Raw genomic sequence first — 18,575 nt, 5'->3', positions numbered from 1 at the left:
TTTAATTCCCCCTCTTAATCCCGTTGGAGTTAATGCCCTCGCATTTCCAATTATCTGACTAAGTGTAACGCAGAGGGAGTCAGGGCTTCTTCTCTTGCCTGTAACTGGGTTTAGCATGCAGGTCGCAGAGAGCTGTAGCTACAGTGTGTGGAGCCTTCAAAGACAACTTGTTTACGCAAAGGTTTAATTGACTTAACAGACAGGCTCGCTTTGTGTTCTGACAGTTTTCAAAATGTAATGAAATTGTTTAAAACCCAACCATATTGAGGTTGAAGTCAGAAATAAGAACAGAGTTCTTATTTTCAATGTATCAAATGGTAGGTAAATACAGCATGTATTGCGGAGTTCTATTTAGTGTTCTGTTTTACTGGCCGACCATACTTCAGGATTTTACGCCTAAAAATAAAGCATCTCCAAAAGATGAGTTTCACAATCCCGACCCTCCTCATCCTCATGTTCCTTTCTTCAACATCCCTTACTATTTTGCAATTATCATTGTATGAAAGAGAACCTTTGTGAGATGCAACAATGCCGTTAAATCACATGTCAGCAGCTGCAATACAGAAGTATTTGCAATTATATTTAAAGCCTTTTTTTACCCGAGACATTACATCATTGAGCTTTTTTGAATTGCGTCATCAACATGGGTCAACTTTTGTTCATTATGCCCACGGACCGTTTCGAAATGAAAGTCTCGGGATATCAAGACAACATCTTCTTCATCTCGCTCAGCCAGTTATGGATCCCCTTTTGTTCCAAAATGAAGTTTCAATGAGATCCACCTGGTGTGGCTACATCCCAAAGCTGGACTGCGAAATACACACGCAGACACACATCACACACTGCGCATCTATAACACACGTGAGCGTGGACGGAATATATCTCCGCAGAATTCATGACAAAACCTTGAGAGACGAAGGCACACAGATGCAGACGGTTTGCTCGTTTTTGTGCGTCCGTGAACATACGCTCACGCATACAGACACACACACACACACACACACACACACACACATGCACACTGTGCCCTCTCAGAGAATGTAATCACATGGGTCAGTCTGCTCAGTGTCAGTTCCCAGACTGGCTTAAAAAACAGAGGAAGCATGGCTTTTAGCAGCCTGCACTTTAAAAGCCTACAGCTCCGTCTGCTTGTCTGCTTGTCTGTCTAACTGACAAAAAAATTGCCACTCACAACTGTGCAGAAACTGCATGTTAGGGCGCACAGGAAAACACAGAGAATCATGATAGAATTTGAGGGCAGAAGATCTACGTGTAAAGTGAATTTGCATGTTCACCAATAACCACAAGTTGAAGCACTTCCTAAATGTAGATCACTTTCCTTTTTTTATGCGCCTCGGCCACCGATGATGAGTAAACCCTTCACAGATTCACACGGCTAAAGTTGTGCGTGCTCAAGATGTTTTTATTTCATTTTATTTTTTGCGCTCGCACTCACTCACTGTCATTGCTGTGTGCCAGTTCCTGCATGCCGAGTGAACACAGACAGCATGTGCATCTGTCAAGTCTGATTAAAATCCCAAGTTCTGCTTTACTTTGGATAGATTTTGATTAGAATATCCCAAGCAAAAATAAATGTGAAGATTCACATCTAAATTATGGTGTTTTTTTTTTATTCATGTGAATTTGAAAGGAAAATAAATGACTGCCGTTTGACACAGGCAATATCAAAAGCCTATTGAGCGACGTAGCTGTTACCCATAACTAGTCCATTGTCGACGTAGCTGCTCCCTGTTACAAGACTCCAGTCTACTGGCACCATCGACGATCCTACGGAGAGAAAAAAAAAAGAAAAGAAAAAAATTAATGAATGCACCAGATTCATGGATATAACATGAAAAGACATGACATACCAACTCATGGCATGTTACGATGATCCAAATATCATTGTTTGAGTGTGCGTGCGCGCGGGCGTGTGTGTGTGTGTGTGTGTGTGTGTGTGTGTGTGTGTGTGTGTGTGTGTGAGAGAGAGAGAGAGAGAAAGCGATATGAACAGAGAAAGAGGGTTATGGAAGCTTCAATAAAAATTGAGTTGTTTTTGTGATGTTCAGCGCTGTAAAACTACAGGAAGGCTGGTGTCAGCTTGAAAAATTCTGATATAATCTGAAATTTGACTATAGGACTATCAGAATAATCCGCCCGAGGCAAAGTACACATTCTGATTTTCAAACTGCTATTTTTAAAATCCATTTAACATACGCATGAGGTCATGCAAAAGCTATGCGGCCTTGCCATCCTCCTTTGCATCCATATAGCATATGGACTCTTTAACAGTAATAATCATGTTAGAGTTACCTTTCTATCTGTCGAAAAGGTCAGGGACATTATGTATTATAATACATGATATTATGTAAGTGAACAGTTTGAGGCAAATTGTAAACAATCTGGAAGGCTAGAGAGATTCTAAAAAAAAGAGAGAGGTCAGGGCATTGGCTATCGGCAGCAATCGACTTGCTGAATTTAAAATAAAAATCAAATTCTTTATTTTTTGTCTCTGTCAGTGTATAAAATAAGTTTTAAGTAAGTAAGTAAGTAAGTAAAACGAGACTGAAAGTTTAGATTTTAAAGTTCTACTTCTTCATGGAAGCATCTTTTTAATTGTGTCTGTTTGTTTATTTGTTTGTTTGTTTGTTTGCTCAGTGCCGTGCACAGAAATGTGTTCAATACAGGTGGGTTTCCGAGGTATATATTATTCCTCCAAATACTCTTGAGTCAATCTTGTTTCCTCCGGGAAAAAAAAAATAGAGAAAGAACCACATTTTTTCACAAAGAGACACTCAGCCAAGTCACTCTGGACAAATTGTTCTGCCTCCCTGAACATAAAGATCTCTTTATCTGGCCTCTTGAGTGAGAAGACCAGTCCAACATCTCCTCTCCATCATCACTTGTGCTACTTCAACTCATTCTTGAAAGAGAAAAGCCCCAGTCTTTCATTGAACAAGTTTGGGTCTTCCACCTCCCTCTTCTCTGCTTCTCCCCCTTTCACATACTCCATTCTGTGGTGACAATTCCGTCATTATACCATCCTCACCCTCACTGCAAAACCATACCTCACCCCACACTTCTGTGCTGCCCTCCGTCTTGCCCCCCTCCCCTTTCTCTGAGCTGCTATGAGCTATATTACTTTGACCCCAGCCCATCAATCTGCTTCAATTGGATAATGATCTGTAATCACGATCTTTCAGGGGAGTCTATAAAACGAGCCGGGGCCTCAGCACCCCTCCTGAGAGGGCTCCTTCTGTTCGCTGAGACTCCCCCCTCTCCGTGCGCATGCACACACACACACACACACACACACACACACACACACACACACACACACACACACACACACACACACACACACACACACATCTGATCCAAGCGCTTCTGCTTTCAGCTTTCAGACCCCCACTAAATACCCTCGCACATGGGCAGCCGCTGCAGCCGGTGGTGGGCCTTGTCGAGGGAGGGCAAAACAGGGGGGCGGGAGGAGGAGGAGGAGGGTATGGGGGTTATAGCTCCGCTGTTGATTTTTCATGGCCCCCAATCCCAAATGCAAAGAGGCTAAGAGGGACAAGGTGGAGCCCAGCAGGGGGGAGCGGGGACAGAGGAGGAGGAGGAGATGAAGACAGGGTGTTTCAAGCCAGGCTGGCTCCCACCTAAGACGGGGGGCCCCCTGCCCCTCACATTAAAGCTGACCCTCCATTAGGTCGTTTTGTAGGACAGGCTTGTAATCGATAGAGTCTTAGAAAAGAAGAAGGGGAGTGAAGGGGCAGTGCCAGACTTTGGGGGTGAGTGTGGGTGCAGCAGACGTCATAGGTGTTGAGAAAATAGCAGGAGGAGGGATATGAAGAGGGAGATTAGGTTGATGGACGCAGAGAGAGAGGCAATGAATGAACAAGTAGATGAATAAAGCAGAATGGAAGGCAAATTAAGCCATAAGCTTCCCGCCCTGTGTGAGGATTTTTTTTTTTTCTCAGCTAAAGTGGGTTTCGAGACAAAAATAATTCGAGCGCAGAAAAAAAAAAAAGGTTCAATCAAAATCAGACTAGCTGATAAGAATCTCAGTGGAAAAACATCGGCTAATAAGGATCTAGTACCAAATTTCACTTTTCCTTTTTTTTTCTGTTACTTTCCTCTTCAGTTTGTTTGGAGAGGGAAATGACTTAATGTGTGTTACTGTATGAGATCTTAAGTGGTGTTATCACATGTGGAGATAAGATCTGAAGGGGGAGAGTGAACACAAGGGGCTGTTTTCACAGCATATTGCACATTTCCAAGTCAAAACTGACCCGGCGTGCCACCTCAGTTAACAGTTATCAATTGTTCTGTGGGGCTTCCATTGTGGCTGGTGGTGGCAAAGCTGCGTCTCCCTGCCTATAAAACACACATGCACATTTCCACCACAGTTCAGAAGGCGAGTAAAGCAGCTTGACCGCAATTTAAAGCACCATCAGTTCAGCGGGGGCCTTTGTGTAATCTTCTCTCCTCTCTTGAATATACATAAATAGACCATGGAGTTTTAAGATCTATACAATAAATTGATGAATAGAGCATTTTCTCTCTCCTCAATCTCTCAATCTCTCTCTCCCACCACGAAGTGAGGGGCCCATCTTGTATATCATTATTGCTTCCACCCATTCTTTTGCAAGTTTGGGGCTTTTACATGTGGAGCATATGCCTATTGAAAGGGTGGCACCATGCAATGCAGGCACAGATGGACTCACCCTCCCCATCAATGGCTGGACAATGGGAAATGGAAATCAAAGTTAAAGGGGTGCATCCAGCCCCATTTAAGCCACACAAAAGGTGCTTGTAGGAGGCAGGGTATGTGGGATGAGAGGGGAGGGAGTGACGGGGTTGCAGAAACATGTCACAGGCCACAAGAGCCCATCCTCAGCTGGCCCCTCCATCACCGAGGTGATAGAGACATGCTGACACCGTGCTAGACTCCCTGCTCCTGTTATTTTTAGCTCTCTGTCACACTGGTTGTTGGACTGTGCTGAGTGACAATTGAATTATTGAACATGTTTGAAATCCCTGGACCGAAAGCACAGTTTCTCACATAAAATTGCGTCAAACACGTTACAAATTTAAATAAAGGCGTAACAAAAAGTATCTGATTCTTTTAAGCCTGTCAATGTTCATCATTGCTATTATTATTATCACTGGTAATAGTGATAGTGGTAGTAGTAGATGCCATTTAGAGAGAAGTAACAACATTTTTTTTGCCCGTTTCCCGTCGTCATTAAGGTTTGGCATTATTAGTGTATGTGCTGGTGTTGAATATTATCAATTTACACACAGATGTCTTTGTTTACCTTCTGGTGTCATACTCCATCTCCATGTCAACCTAATAATAAATACAAACATAATGAAGGATGTTAAATAAACCAAACATTAATGAAGGCAGTTAAATAAACCAGAGGAGGAAGTGAGAGACATCCATCCTGTTCTGGTGGTGAATGCTTGCTTTGAACGCAACTCTGATGTGACCTATAAAACAGTATGTGTTGTTTTAAGAGACAGTGGTTTCCCTCTCGTTAAAGAAAAGTATGCTCTACTGTACACACGTGCATGACACTTCTGTACCGCATGGCACAGTTATTATACCCACCCCTGCTGTTTTTATTTCAAAACTCGCCCAAAATAAGGAAAAGGTGTATTTTAGAAATAATTGAATGATCTCACAGAAGACTAAAAGCTAACAAACAAAAGAACATCACTTGTCCGTTCAGTTGATGTTACGTTGTTGAGAATAAAAGCGACGAACAGTTGTAAAACAATATTAGCACATATATTTGGGTGTCTGCTTTGATAAGGTAAATATTAGATAATTGGGCATGAATGACAGTAATCCCTCATGTGATCGTTCCTTGTCAGTGATGGCGACACTGTGGTGAAAGATGGAAGACTGAAATGAACTTTGGTTTGACCCTTGACCTCATACCCTTGATAATATCCCCAGCTGTGGTCTGCTACAGAGGCTCTCCTTGTGTGGTGTGGCGTGTGTGCACACTCACACACATACAAAATACATGCACATACACATCGAAGATGCCCTCCACTTACCCTAAAGTTTCAGAGATTTCTATCAGAATTCAGATTATTGAGAGTTTTGAACTCACATGCCCTCCCGGTTCCCGCTGTAGCACAGTGGACGTGCCTTCCAGAGGGCATGGCATTGGAGCTGATGTGTAATACTCTCTGACATAATTGTGCTGTCAATCTACAATATCACTAATGCATGAATAACTCATGAATACAAGTGTGATATTTGCTGTCTATGCCTCAAATTAGATTTCTGCTTGCTCTTGATGTCTCCATTTCAGCTCACACTGAACATTCCTGTTGTGATAAAAACAGAATTGGACTACCTTCATTCCCCAATACTTGCATATTTTCTCAAAAATGTCTAATATCACATGGTAGATACCTCACAGTGAAAAAAAAAATCTAGAATTTTTTTCAAAAGTATACTACCGGTACCCCTTTTAAACATGTTTTTTAACTTTAATACTCAAGACAATCATTTTATGCAGTTTTACAGGGTCAATATATGTGGAGTGTCAAAGCTAGATTCACTATCAAAGGACAACTGTCAATATTATTTTGTCTGTCACTAATTTGGCTTTAAGATGATTGATTAAGTCTAATTTTCGTGAAATCATTTTCTTAAAATAAATCAATGACTTTTATATAGAAAAATAAAAATAAAATATGTATCAAGAAAAAAAAAAACTCATTATAAACCTCACATGCTACAGCCTGCTCCTGCCATCTTATTTTGCTTTATTTACAGTAAGAGACATTCAAATTGAGCTTTCTGTTCACTGTCCACTCCAGCGGAACTGTTTGCTTCACTTCGTCTTCCCTCTGCCCTTACTTTCCTACATAATATGCATCCAATTACACAGCAGACCTCAGTGCAGTAGATTGACCACAAAGCATTCAGGAAGTCCCTATAATTGTTTGATATGCTTCGCCTTGTCATTTTTGAGTGCACTCGGCTCTTCCACCTCGCTGATCTCCAGGGACGTTTTCAGCTGCACAAATAAACATCCAGTGTAAATCAGTGACATGCGACTGTCCGGAGTACAGGAAGTATGAACCTTGTCTGTTTAAAGAACAATATATTGTTTTAATAGCTTGACGGTGATTGTTTTAGTGGCTGGTATAAATTCAAATACAAAACATAATGAAGCATCCCTTTTATTTTTTTTTGATGGGCCTAATTTTCTGAGGTATAATGTGCAGCCATTTAGCGCAGGCATCAAACCTGTTGACTGCATTTATTAAGCTATTTATCTATTTGTCTATCTTTCCATCCATCTTTCTGTATACATTGTGAAGCAAAATAGATGATTCAGTACTTCTGGATGAATCATTCTTAATTTGTGCCTGTGACACCGTTGTTGTGCCTGCAGATGCATTTCAATACATACCTTGGCAATATATTTATGTATATTAAATAGTTTCTAAAACAGTGGTACATAATTTATGCTATATATCTATCATCATCAGCAAGGTCATGCAGATGTGCAAGGCATTTCATCCATAAATATTCTGTCCAAAAATGAACAGTAGGTCAAATATTAAAAAAATGTATTTACTGAAGATTAATTGATGAAAAAAATCTTGCATACACATATAAACATATAAACAAAAAGGACTGTGGAGTTTTAGCTGTTTCAGCTTCCCAATTCATCGGGTCTGAACAGTCTTTATATGTATGTGTGTGTGTGTGTGTGTGTGTGTGTGTGTGTGTGTGTGTGTGTGTGTGTGTGTATGCGTGCATGTAAATATTACTTGAACTCTGGTGAGAATATTTTGTTGTGAATCCATCGCAGCAATTAAGAGGAACCGTATTGCAATGATGTTATTATAGACATCCATTTGCAGCAGCGAAAAAGATCTACTAGTCAATCACACACACACAGACACACACTCTTACCAAGCATATGCAGTAATTGACAAATTGATCCAGCTTGTAGAGGGCCTGACCCGCCTCTTCTCCATGGTTTATCCAATCAATCCCAGCTCTCTTTCAAAATGACACATCCCGCACAAATTACAGCTAATGAAATAACCATCCAACTGTCACTTTGGGTGTGACATTATTACTCAGCATGGCTCCAGCTACAGACAGGGGTTATTTGAGTAGGCATGAAAAGATGTTGCCACGGCGCTAATATCACATGAGCCATTTAACACCTGAGTCACATTTAGGAACCAACAGGCCTGAAAAAGCATTTCCTCAAGTGCTTTGGCCAAATGTGAATCTGAAAAGGTTCTGGCAATGTAGCATTTAGTAATGCAGTGGATTAAGTCACACTTAACTAAATTATTGCATGTTTTGGTCAAGTAAAACTTTCTTTTAAACAATTGTGTCATGTTTGCAATTCACAAATGATAGCTGCTGATTAATGTCTGTTGGAATCCAACTGATTTAGTCTGATTCCATTACTGGGCCTCTTGCTTGTACTAAAAATTCCATTAAGCTCCCTTTTTTTCAACAACAACAAATCCCATTGACAGGAGACCATCATGGCAGCTCTCAGTCTCCATGTAAGTCCAACCGTTCACCTTCAGTCCTGCAGCCAAATCTATCACTTTTCTCCCATTGTGTTTCTCTTCCATATCCTCCTCCTCCACTAACTCTCCACAATTCCAGAGTTGACGGCAGATGGTGTTTTAATAAAGTCCAGTAGGAATAGGACTGTGAGTAAACAATGCTGCACATGCCAACTCAGTAATTGCTGGGCACTATTACAACCCCTGTGTCTGGCAAGGAAAGGGAGAACGAGAGGTATGGAGGATAAAAAAAGAGACAACGAGGCAGCCGCACAGTGAGACGACAAATCAGAAGTGTGAAAAATAAGAGAATGGGCGAACAAGGGAAAACCAGAAAATGGAAAAACAAAAGATGCAGAGGAAAGAGGGGGGCAGAGGGGCCACACAGCACACACACACACACACACACACACGCACACACACATATACAGCTAGCAGCTGGAGCCAGAAAAGCGCAGCTGGTGAAGGTGCAGGGAGGCCACAGGGAGGAGGGGGCTGAGCAGCGATGGGCTGGGCTGTGCTGGGCTGGTCTAGGCCAGCGGGTGCAGTGCTGGGCCTACAGCCTTCAGGCTATGGGCTCCAAGCCCAGTCTCTGAGTCCCTGGCCCTGCTCTGTGGTCTCTACTGCTGACACAAGGCCAAAGCAGTCCCGTGTCAAATCTCCAGTCAATGGTCAGACACATTCTGGAGGTGTTGAACTCAAGCAAGACCCAATTTAAAACTCCCATTCCGTGCAAGTCTCCTTTCTAACCCAGAAAACACAGAAAAAGGGACGACGGGGTCTCGTGAAAAGGTTGCTAAAAGGTTTCGCATGAAAATTAAATAAAATTGAAGCCATGTTATTTTTTGACGGATATTCAGTTTCTGACTTGCTCCTCTTGATGCACAGATTCTGTGGTTTGATTAAATAATCGGGGATGATTAAAGTTACGGCAACTTTGGGTTTAGGTTATTGTACTGTGGAAAAAAATTGGCAGACAACATCTTGCGTTGTTGATGTTATAGTCACAGTCTGTGGATGCAAAGTTTCTTATTGTTTCCTCCAAGGGTTTGTGCCTTTCACGAAACAGGCGGCATATCCCTTACGACACCAAAGGTGGCTTTACACTGGCTCTTCAGAGGCTGTACTTGTGTAAAAGTTTACGGTACGCATGAAGGCACCTCTGACACATTAACATATTTGCAATGTGATCCTCCCTCTATTAAGCCCTCGTCATCTAAGAAAAAAATGTCTTAATAGCTCAAAGAGAGCGCACGATAATGCCTCTCGCCTCAAGCAGTATCTTTCAGAAGCCATCTTTCCTCAGGTCTGACAACTTGCCTCCCTTACGTCACACACCTGCTTAGCTCAGGTGTTTTAAAAGAGGGTACATGAACTCAGAGATAACAAAGAAATGCAGAAAAGGTAATGTGATCATTTAATGATGGCACCTTCCTTAAACTTGATGAAGCACCTCCCACAGCTATATAGTTAGTGTCTCCCATTGAAGACAATTAAAGAAAATGACTTTCATTTTAAAGCTGAGGTTAAATGACCAGTCTCCTTAACCTTGAAATCACTATCTGCATTAATATTGAATAATTCTTAACCTTCTGTTCTAATGCTAATTGAAGTAGAGGGAGATATTACATATTTGTAATTAGGGTGGTGGTGGATTGGGCTTAAGCTCTGAGCCTCATTAGCTTAATCACGGGGCCGCTATCAATTATGCAGGTGGAGGTATGGTCATGATTTTAGCAAAATTCTGCTTTATAGGAAACTTTTTCCCCCTGGAGTAATTATATCAAAGACTTTCTCTTGTAATTTTTCAGAAATTAAAATCCTGATGAGGACAATTATTTCCCACTGAAGGTGGGAGCCTATATGTGAATTTAGAACATTTTCGACATTTGACATTGCCATGTCCTCCAGTGACCGGTAATCTTGGACAACGGCGAGTTATATGAAGCTAATCCATATGGAAACTAACACAAATACAGCGCCCTGGGACATCATCCAAATACAACATCAAACGGCCTCCTGACAGGTTTGCTGATGAGCACAAACAAAACTTCGTGTCGAAACAAAACTTCTCACCTATGACATCCTGAACTTCTGTCTGACCAAGTCTTCTCACATACTTTCAGCCCTTGAGAATTTGCTTTTTGCCCCTGAGGCACGAGGAAAACAGACACTAAGAACGAAAGACTGAGAGCCGAGTTCAGAAATAGTGAAATATGAGCCATTGCTCCTTAGCAAGATTTCCTCACCATAAGTTCTGTCCCTGTAGACCCGCCGTATTTATTTGAGCACAAATTGGTCATACACAACCACATGCTGGACTCCAAATTCCTGTCAGGCTTCACCTCAAACTTCCCCGACATTCAAATTGCCAGCAGCTTCGGGTTCACGCCATTAATCTTGGGTGAGCGTGCAGGAGAGGAGATGGTCGAGTCAGTGTGAGGCAGAAGAGGTGGGAAAGTGGGTCAGAGGACTCAGACCGAAGCAAACGCAGCTGCCCGTTCAGCAGCCCAGTCTTCTACCAGAACCTGGAGGAGGGGACAGTTGGTAAGGGACCTTTGAGAGGTCTGTGGATTGGCTCTGGCCAACTACTGCACTGGCCAGCTTCTGAGAACAAATATTAATCTCACTGTAGGACACTGCAACTGCATGGGTCAGAGGTTGGAATGTTCAAAGGCACAGAAGGGTTGCATAACATGTTAACGTATTTACTGACATCTTTGGGCAGCCCCAAATATAATTAATTGAAAGAGTCTCTTGGGACTTGCGGCCAAACTCTGTTAATACGTATATATATTTTTTGACTTGGACAGTCAATCATGTAATTTGGGTGTGACTAATGAGAAGAGGGTTGATAATGGTTGTTAAATCCTTTTCACCACGAGGTCTATACATGAGAAGTGGTGTTTGCACTACGGGGGAGAGGGGGGGCTGGGAAATATATAACCATAAATGTATTAAAATATTGCTTTTCCACCCCATCTTTCATGAGTGCAATTTCATGGGTCGCCTTTTTAAAAATTAATTTCATTCCTTGACCTGTTAGGAGTGGAAATGCTAACTTGGGGAGGTTTTGAGTTCAGTTGCGCTCGTGACTTCATGGATCACATTTTCAATTACCTCAGACTACTGAAGGAGAGAGCGAGGGAGAGAGAAAGAGAAGCGACATGACCCAACAACAACAGCTTTATTAACTGAGTCAAGTGATATGGAAAAGGGAAACTTAATGTGCAATGTTTAAGAGCAAGCACCGACAGACAGACAATGAGGTGGAAGCTGCTAGTGTACACTTTGTGGCAAAGCCAAAGTGGAGCGAGCCTGGGATAAAATAAATAAATACATAAAATAAACCACTTCCAAAAGTTTGCTGAGTTTGTGTGGACCAGAGTACTAAGTATTTATTTTGGAATGGTAATAGAATATCAACTCTTGAAGGGTGTATCCTTGGAAATGCTCCCACTTGGATTGTGGCTGTTCTAGATATTCACCGGAGAGTGGGAAAAAAACAACAAAAAGCAAAACATCCTGATGGTTAACTAGTGAATGTCAAGAAAATATGAGGCTCTTCAAAGTAAACAGATCTACTGTGACATATACATTGATGCCAGTCACATGTGGAATTCAGAAAAAAATGGGAATATCACGTTTGACTTAACTGTAACCTCTGAATTATGTTCCTCGATCATATGTTACAAACGATCAAACAAACACACAATATTTTACGGCATGGCAATTGTATTTTTATTTGATTGTATTTTGCTAAGAGACTTAATAAATACGCACAAAGAAAAGCTCTTAATCTACTGCAGATTAGTGTCAGTGAGGCTATCAGATTCTTATTCTAAACTAAATATTGATTAGTGACAACGCTGTGCCGTTTGTACCGACATTGTTTTCTGAAAGATTAAGAGCTCTCCATAGTTACAGCGCACAAGTATTCTGTTCCAGGCTCAGACATACTCCCCCCCCCCTTAATTTAATGTTTTAAGCTTTTACTATTGCTTTACTGTCATCTTTCATGCAGATATGTATATTCTATAATAAGATCACCCTAGGGGTATTATTGTGTGATTAAATGTTAAACAGTGACAGTATGTGGGTGTGCAGAAACTCAGAAATGTGTGCAGACAGAAAATGTACTAGCTTATGCACAACATTTCAAAGGTGTGCTGTCAAAGTTAAAGGATAAGGAGAGACAAGGATTCCACCAATCAGCGTTTGCTGCTGTGTCCGTATAATTACGGGTCTCAATCATTGAGGTAAGCCAAAAAGCTAATGTTGACTTACCACATAACCTTTCAACTGCTTAATTCCCCCTTCTGCTTTCGGAAGAGGTGAAAACGTAGCCACCCCTTTCCTGAGGGTAAACTGTCTTCACAGGCATTAGAAAAGAAAATGGAAGAAAAGTTGTTCAGTGATAGATACGAGAGTGCATGTAGATCCCTTCATGCCATGTCAACCACATCCTGAAGAGAAGAGGACACAGTTGATCATTAAATGGGTGTGCCTTGTGATTTCCTCTTGCTGATGTTGTCTCGTTGTATATGGGATTCAATTCATTTTCATTTTGCTCAGGTTTCATTTTTAGCACGGCTCCCTTATCATTCTAACACCAGTCTAACTGTTCACGTGAATCAGAAATGATCTCTGTAATTCTATATTTTAAACATAATAAGAATTAGCATTGATTTAATAATTTATTTCCTAAAATAGCATCTTTGTGTTTTGGAAGTCAACCTTGTTTTGTCATCATAGTGCAGCTGTTGTCACTGCCAACCCAGTGAGCTCAGAGCCTCTGCCATGTGGATGCAATTTCACCAGGAAGATTTTTTTTCTTCCACAAATCAAATAAAAGATTGAGCTTTGAGGGTAGAAAATAAACGCAGAACTGATCTGCATTACACCGAAACAAACAAGAGTGAAGTAAGAAAACGAGAGACAAAATCTGAATGTAATGGTTGTGGAGCCATACACATTTCCTTTGATTACAAGGTATTAGTGTCATCCATGGGCCCATTGGCAGGAAAAGCTGGGCTCTTCACTACATTGGAACAAACACAAACGTCAATGTCTATTAATTCACTTATAATCATATTTGAATGGCTCTTTACTGATCTGCCATTTCTGTCTTTCTCCCTGCAGTTTTGAATGAGCGCTCTTAGGGAATCTTGAATCACAGCGAAACCGCACAACTCAATTATGTTTTTTGACCATATGTTGGAGGAAAGTTTTTCGACAACGCCGGTTACATTCACTCCCGAACTGACGGCGTTTACATTAACCAGGCAACTATATCATACCAATTTTAGATTTGAAGTTCATGTCAGAACAGAGCGAAACGCTTATCATATAGCAACTTGTCAGTTGATTGTTTCGAGCAGAACAACGCGCTCAATTTTGACGTCCATTTACTCCCTTTTTTTAGTCTCACTCGAGAATCATTGTGACTCCCTTGAAAGCTTTTTCGTCTTTTTATGTTTCACAGTTATTTCTCCGGACGTATCCCCTGCTTACCATCGGATACAATAACCAGTGAGATGTTTTCAAAGTTTAACCTTTGTAAATGTGTTTTCACAAACAGTGTCCTGATTCCGGGAAATCTTGAGAAGCCTCATTAAATCGCAATGGATTTAGATTATGATATCGACTGCGGTATTACAACTCTAAACAGAAGACGCAGCTGTAACACAAAGACCTTTGTCAGGTGAGCTTCTAAAATGCCCGTCAGTGCTGTTTGCCTCGAAAGAGGTCCTACCTTACTCCAGTCTGACTGGTCATGATGAGATTTACCAGGTTGTGTTAGGTCCTAATGGTTTGCGGTATTAATGTCAAGAGTGATCACAGAACCCTGTGGCTAATTCTTGTTTCCATGTATTATGAGCCAAAGGCGCACGTGTTATTCATTAGATGGACAGTCTGGTTCACAAACCTTCGGCTATCGGAGAATTTTCGCCACCGTGCTCACCTTTAACCATTGTGCCGGGGAAAAAAAATCCCAAGCTTTGTGTCAGAGTTGATTCAGGAGGGCCATTTTTCGTCGATGACAAAATACCACTTTGCCAAATGGAGGCTATGGATACACTCAAATAAATGTGGTTCAGCGCTGCTGACAAATTGTTTGAATAGTGGCACACGATGCCACAAAGGCACTGCAGCGTGAGACTCCCACTCCCACCCATCCTCCCAATTAATCAAGCTTATCTTCACCTCCATCACTGCTGTCTGTCACAGCGGAAAATGCTTTCACCGGAGTCTGTGGTAGTGTGAGGTGAATTGAGGGATAGGGCATACATTTGTGAGCCCCGTTTACATACGTGCGTAGTACGGTCGTGTAAGTGTGTGTGCAAACAGGCGAAGCTTCAAACATCTGTCTCAGTTCCTTGGACTTTTGATAAATAAATCTACATTATATGAAACTTATTTGAAATTTTAGTTTATTGTGTGTAAGAGACAAATCCATCAAATTTTCAATTTAAAACTGTGAGTAAACTTTTCCAAGTGCACGCACCAAAACGAGCTCAGCCCGTGATATATCTATCGGAATGTGAGTAAAATCAGTTTGACATTAATACCAAATGAGATAAGGTACAAAGAAATAACGTGATCAGTAATTTTGCAAAACCTCTGTAAAACCGCCATGGGACACTTCACTCATTCTGACAGTTTTATGGAATCTTTGTTTTGATAATCCTTGTATTGGCGATACCTGTCACAGCACACAGTAGTTACCGCCGAGCCCCCTCAATCTCTCAGCTAAATCTCCCTGTCAACACAACATTGGCCCCATGATAAGAAGGTGACACTGTCACTCCAGCCCACACACACCAAAAAACACACTGCCTGTTCACAATACACACATTTGTACACATAAGGCACAAACAGCCTTGGAGGCGAGCAGTGTGCATAGGCGTTCAGAATCATGCTAATTTTCATTGTTGTGATAAAAATAAACAGGTCTGGGGAGCTGGAACTGAAGGCCTGAGGGTCACAGTGCGCTCAACTGACAACGGGTGGGGGGTGTGTGGGGAGACGGGGGGGGAGGGGCGGGGAGGTTTAGACTGAATTACCTTGATCCAGTACGACAGCCTCCCATCACTGTCACCAGTCTGTTTGGAATATCTTGATGGGGCTGCGGTGCTAACGTGGAGTAAGAAGCCTGCGATGGATGTGTGTTGACAGTTTACTGTATTCAAGGGCACATTGAAATGAGCCAACGGAACGGGGGGAAAGTTTGCTTATCCATGTGTGCCATAATTATCCTGGGCTCTCCTTTTGCCTCTTATGTGGTGACTGGTGGTGATTGTCATATGAGTGAAGAATCAATGTGACATGATATCCGTCTCACAATAGCCCTGGAATCTTACAAAAGTCATGAGGTGTTATGGAGGAGAAATTTCTCAAGGCCATGTCACATCATTAATGTTTTTTTGTTTTTTTTTATCATGATAAAAATATACCCGGAATTTTTATATGCATTGATTTTTTTGTCTGTGTGTGTGTATGTGTGTAATATTCTTGGTGGCATTAAAGTGTAATTCATAATGACATTTGGGTGCAAAGGAAGGCAAAAAAACAACAATAAATAAAACGGATGAATAAATAAATACAAATAAAAAATATCACATTCATACAATCACACAATTCCTTATGGCTGTATTGAAAGCTTGTCATTTTCCAGAGCTGGCTTGGAGCTGAGGTGCTGTTTCACTTCACGGATGAGGTGCCACTGCCAAGCACTAGGTGGTGCTTGAACACAGGCCTCTCACACACACACACACACACACACACACACACACACACACACACACACACACACACACACACACACACACACAAAAAAAAGACACATTCATAGACACAAAGTCATCATCACACGTAGACACACACGCACACCTTCCCTTTCTTTACTCAGGCAATCCTTAGCTCACATTCTTGTCAAACTAAAAAAAAAGACACACCACCTTCACTCCTCTCACACACACATTTGGCATGCACACACACAAACACACACACACATACACACACTCACAAAGCATGCAAAAAGACACAAGGCTCATCTTACAGCTTCTCTGTTCATCAGCTTTCATTTCACCCCTGCCTCTCACCAAAGTCACAAAAATACTTATCCCTACCTTACTCATCAAGTAACTCCCCAACACGTGGCTAAGCCAGTGATATCCATCCAGTCATCTGGCCTTTTTCCTTCTCTTCTTCTCTCTTTGAGAGCTCCAAGTGAGAGGGGGATCTTTGTGTGTCAGGGACAGCAAACTGCTGAGAACTCAATACCTGTGCAAACACACACATGATTGCATACATTTCTCACGTATTGTAAAGTAATCCATGCATTCTTGGACGCATAAGCTGAATTATGTTCTCCTGGTCCCATGTCCTTAATGATGTGGATTTTTAGGCTTTTATATGTGTTTGTGTGTGCGTGCGTGTTCTTCTACATGCATACATGATTGCATGTGAGTGTATAACTACAAATATGATTTACAGCGTAACTGGTAGTAACATGATATATTGTTTTACTTAAAATATTTGTGATCATGTGAATTTCTTCAGGTGAATTAGCATCTGAAACAATGGCCATCTTTCAAAAAAAAATCATGACATTACATTGGGTCATCATTTTATCAGTGGGATGTATCATTTCTAGAAAATTTGTTACATCAATAAAAAGATATTACATTAATTAGAGTAACTCCTTCTTTAAGACCAAATATTCTATTCCAAAATAATCAAATCAATCATTAAATCCTTTCAGAGTGGCAAGTCAAAGATTAACTGATTTTTGAAGTGATCTGCATTTTTCTCATGCTGAATAATTAATAATAAATGAGTGTATCCTTGGGTTATCTTATTTACACTTAATGATACCGTTAATATTATTTATTATTAAAGATACTAAAAGACAATATTTCTAACATGATACTGCTTGTTTGGGGCAACACTTGTTTACCTACAAATGCCCATTACCAGTGAAATAATGTGTTTTCTTACTTGCTGATTGCAGTACATAAAAAAAGACACAAGGCTCATCTTACAGCCTTAAAAACAACTAAAAGAAAATATGTAAGTTCTATTAATTATGTATATCACTGCTAAATTAATAAATATTTAAAACAGAAGCATAACAGAATGTCCATATGGTGTTTCTGTTGGTGTGAGTCATTGGTGGGAGAGCTTGCATCCCTGTGTGGCCTCTTACTCATGCAAACCAAGAGGGTTTCAGTAGTTTTTGTGTTTTGGAGCAGGAGCTACATGGGCGCAATATTATTATTTTTTTTGTCTGTCTGCATATGTGCATGTAGCTTGTCCCCGGACAGCTTTCCTTAACGCGCGTTCACTCTATGTTGCTCTGTCTGGTCTATTCACATCGGTAGGTCTGAGCAAACTGCGTGAGCATTCCTGTTGACGTTAAGCAGCTAAACAGTACCAGCTTGCTGTGCTCTTAACGTCCCCTTTCAGAGACCTAATGAAGTCCTGAAAGGCTTCCTGACTCCGTCGTCTGGCTTTGTTTAGGCCCCACTCCCCCTCCTTTTGCTTGAGGAAAGCCATTAGCCCATTGAGAAGACAGTCACACAGGGCCTAGAAGACAGACTTGATCTGTTATAAAAAAAATACATTGTGCCGTTTTGAAGAGTGTGTCGAAAGAGAGCTTACAAGATGCTCACAAGAGTTCCTTCATGACCTCTACCGATGACTTCAGTTAACCCTTAGTACCGTGAAGTGTTTACAGATCATCTGCTTTGTGTCTTTTCTTTTCTTTTCTTTTCTTTTCTTTTCTTTTCTTTTCTTTTCTTTTCTTTTCTGCACCAAGAGAATATGAGTATTTGAGTGATAGGTACATTTTATCTAAGTACTTTTAATAAGTGGTAGTGTAGGTTAAATGTACTGTAGATGTATATATACACACACACACACACACACACACACACACACACACACACACACTCTCTCTCACTTGCTCTCACTCACTCACACACACACACACAAAC

Source organism: Fistularia commersonii, chromosome 8 (genome assembly GCF_037954325.1).
Source record: "Fistularia commersonii isolate RoL2024-O1a breed Wild chromosome 8, RoL_Fcom_v1.0, whole genome shotgun sequence".
NCBI lineage: Eukaryota > Metazoa > Chordata > Actinopteri > Syngnathiformes > Fistulariidae > Fistularia > Fistularia commersonii.
This window is presented reverse-complemented; position numbering follows the sequence as displayed.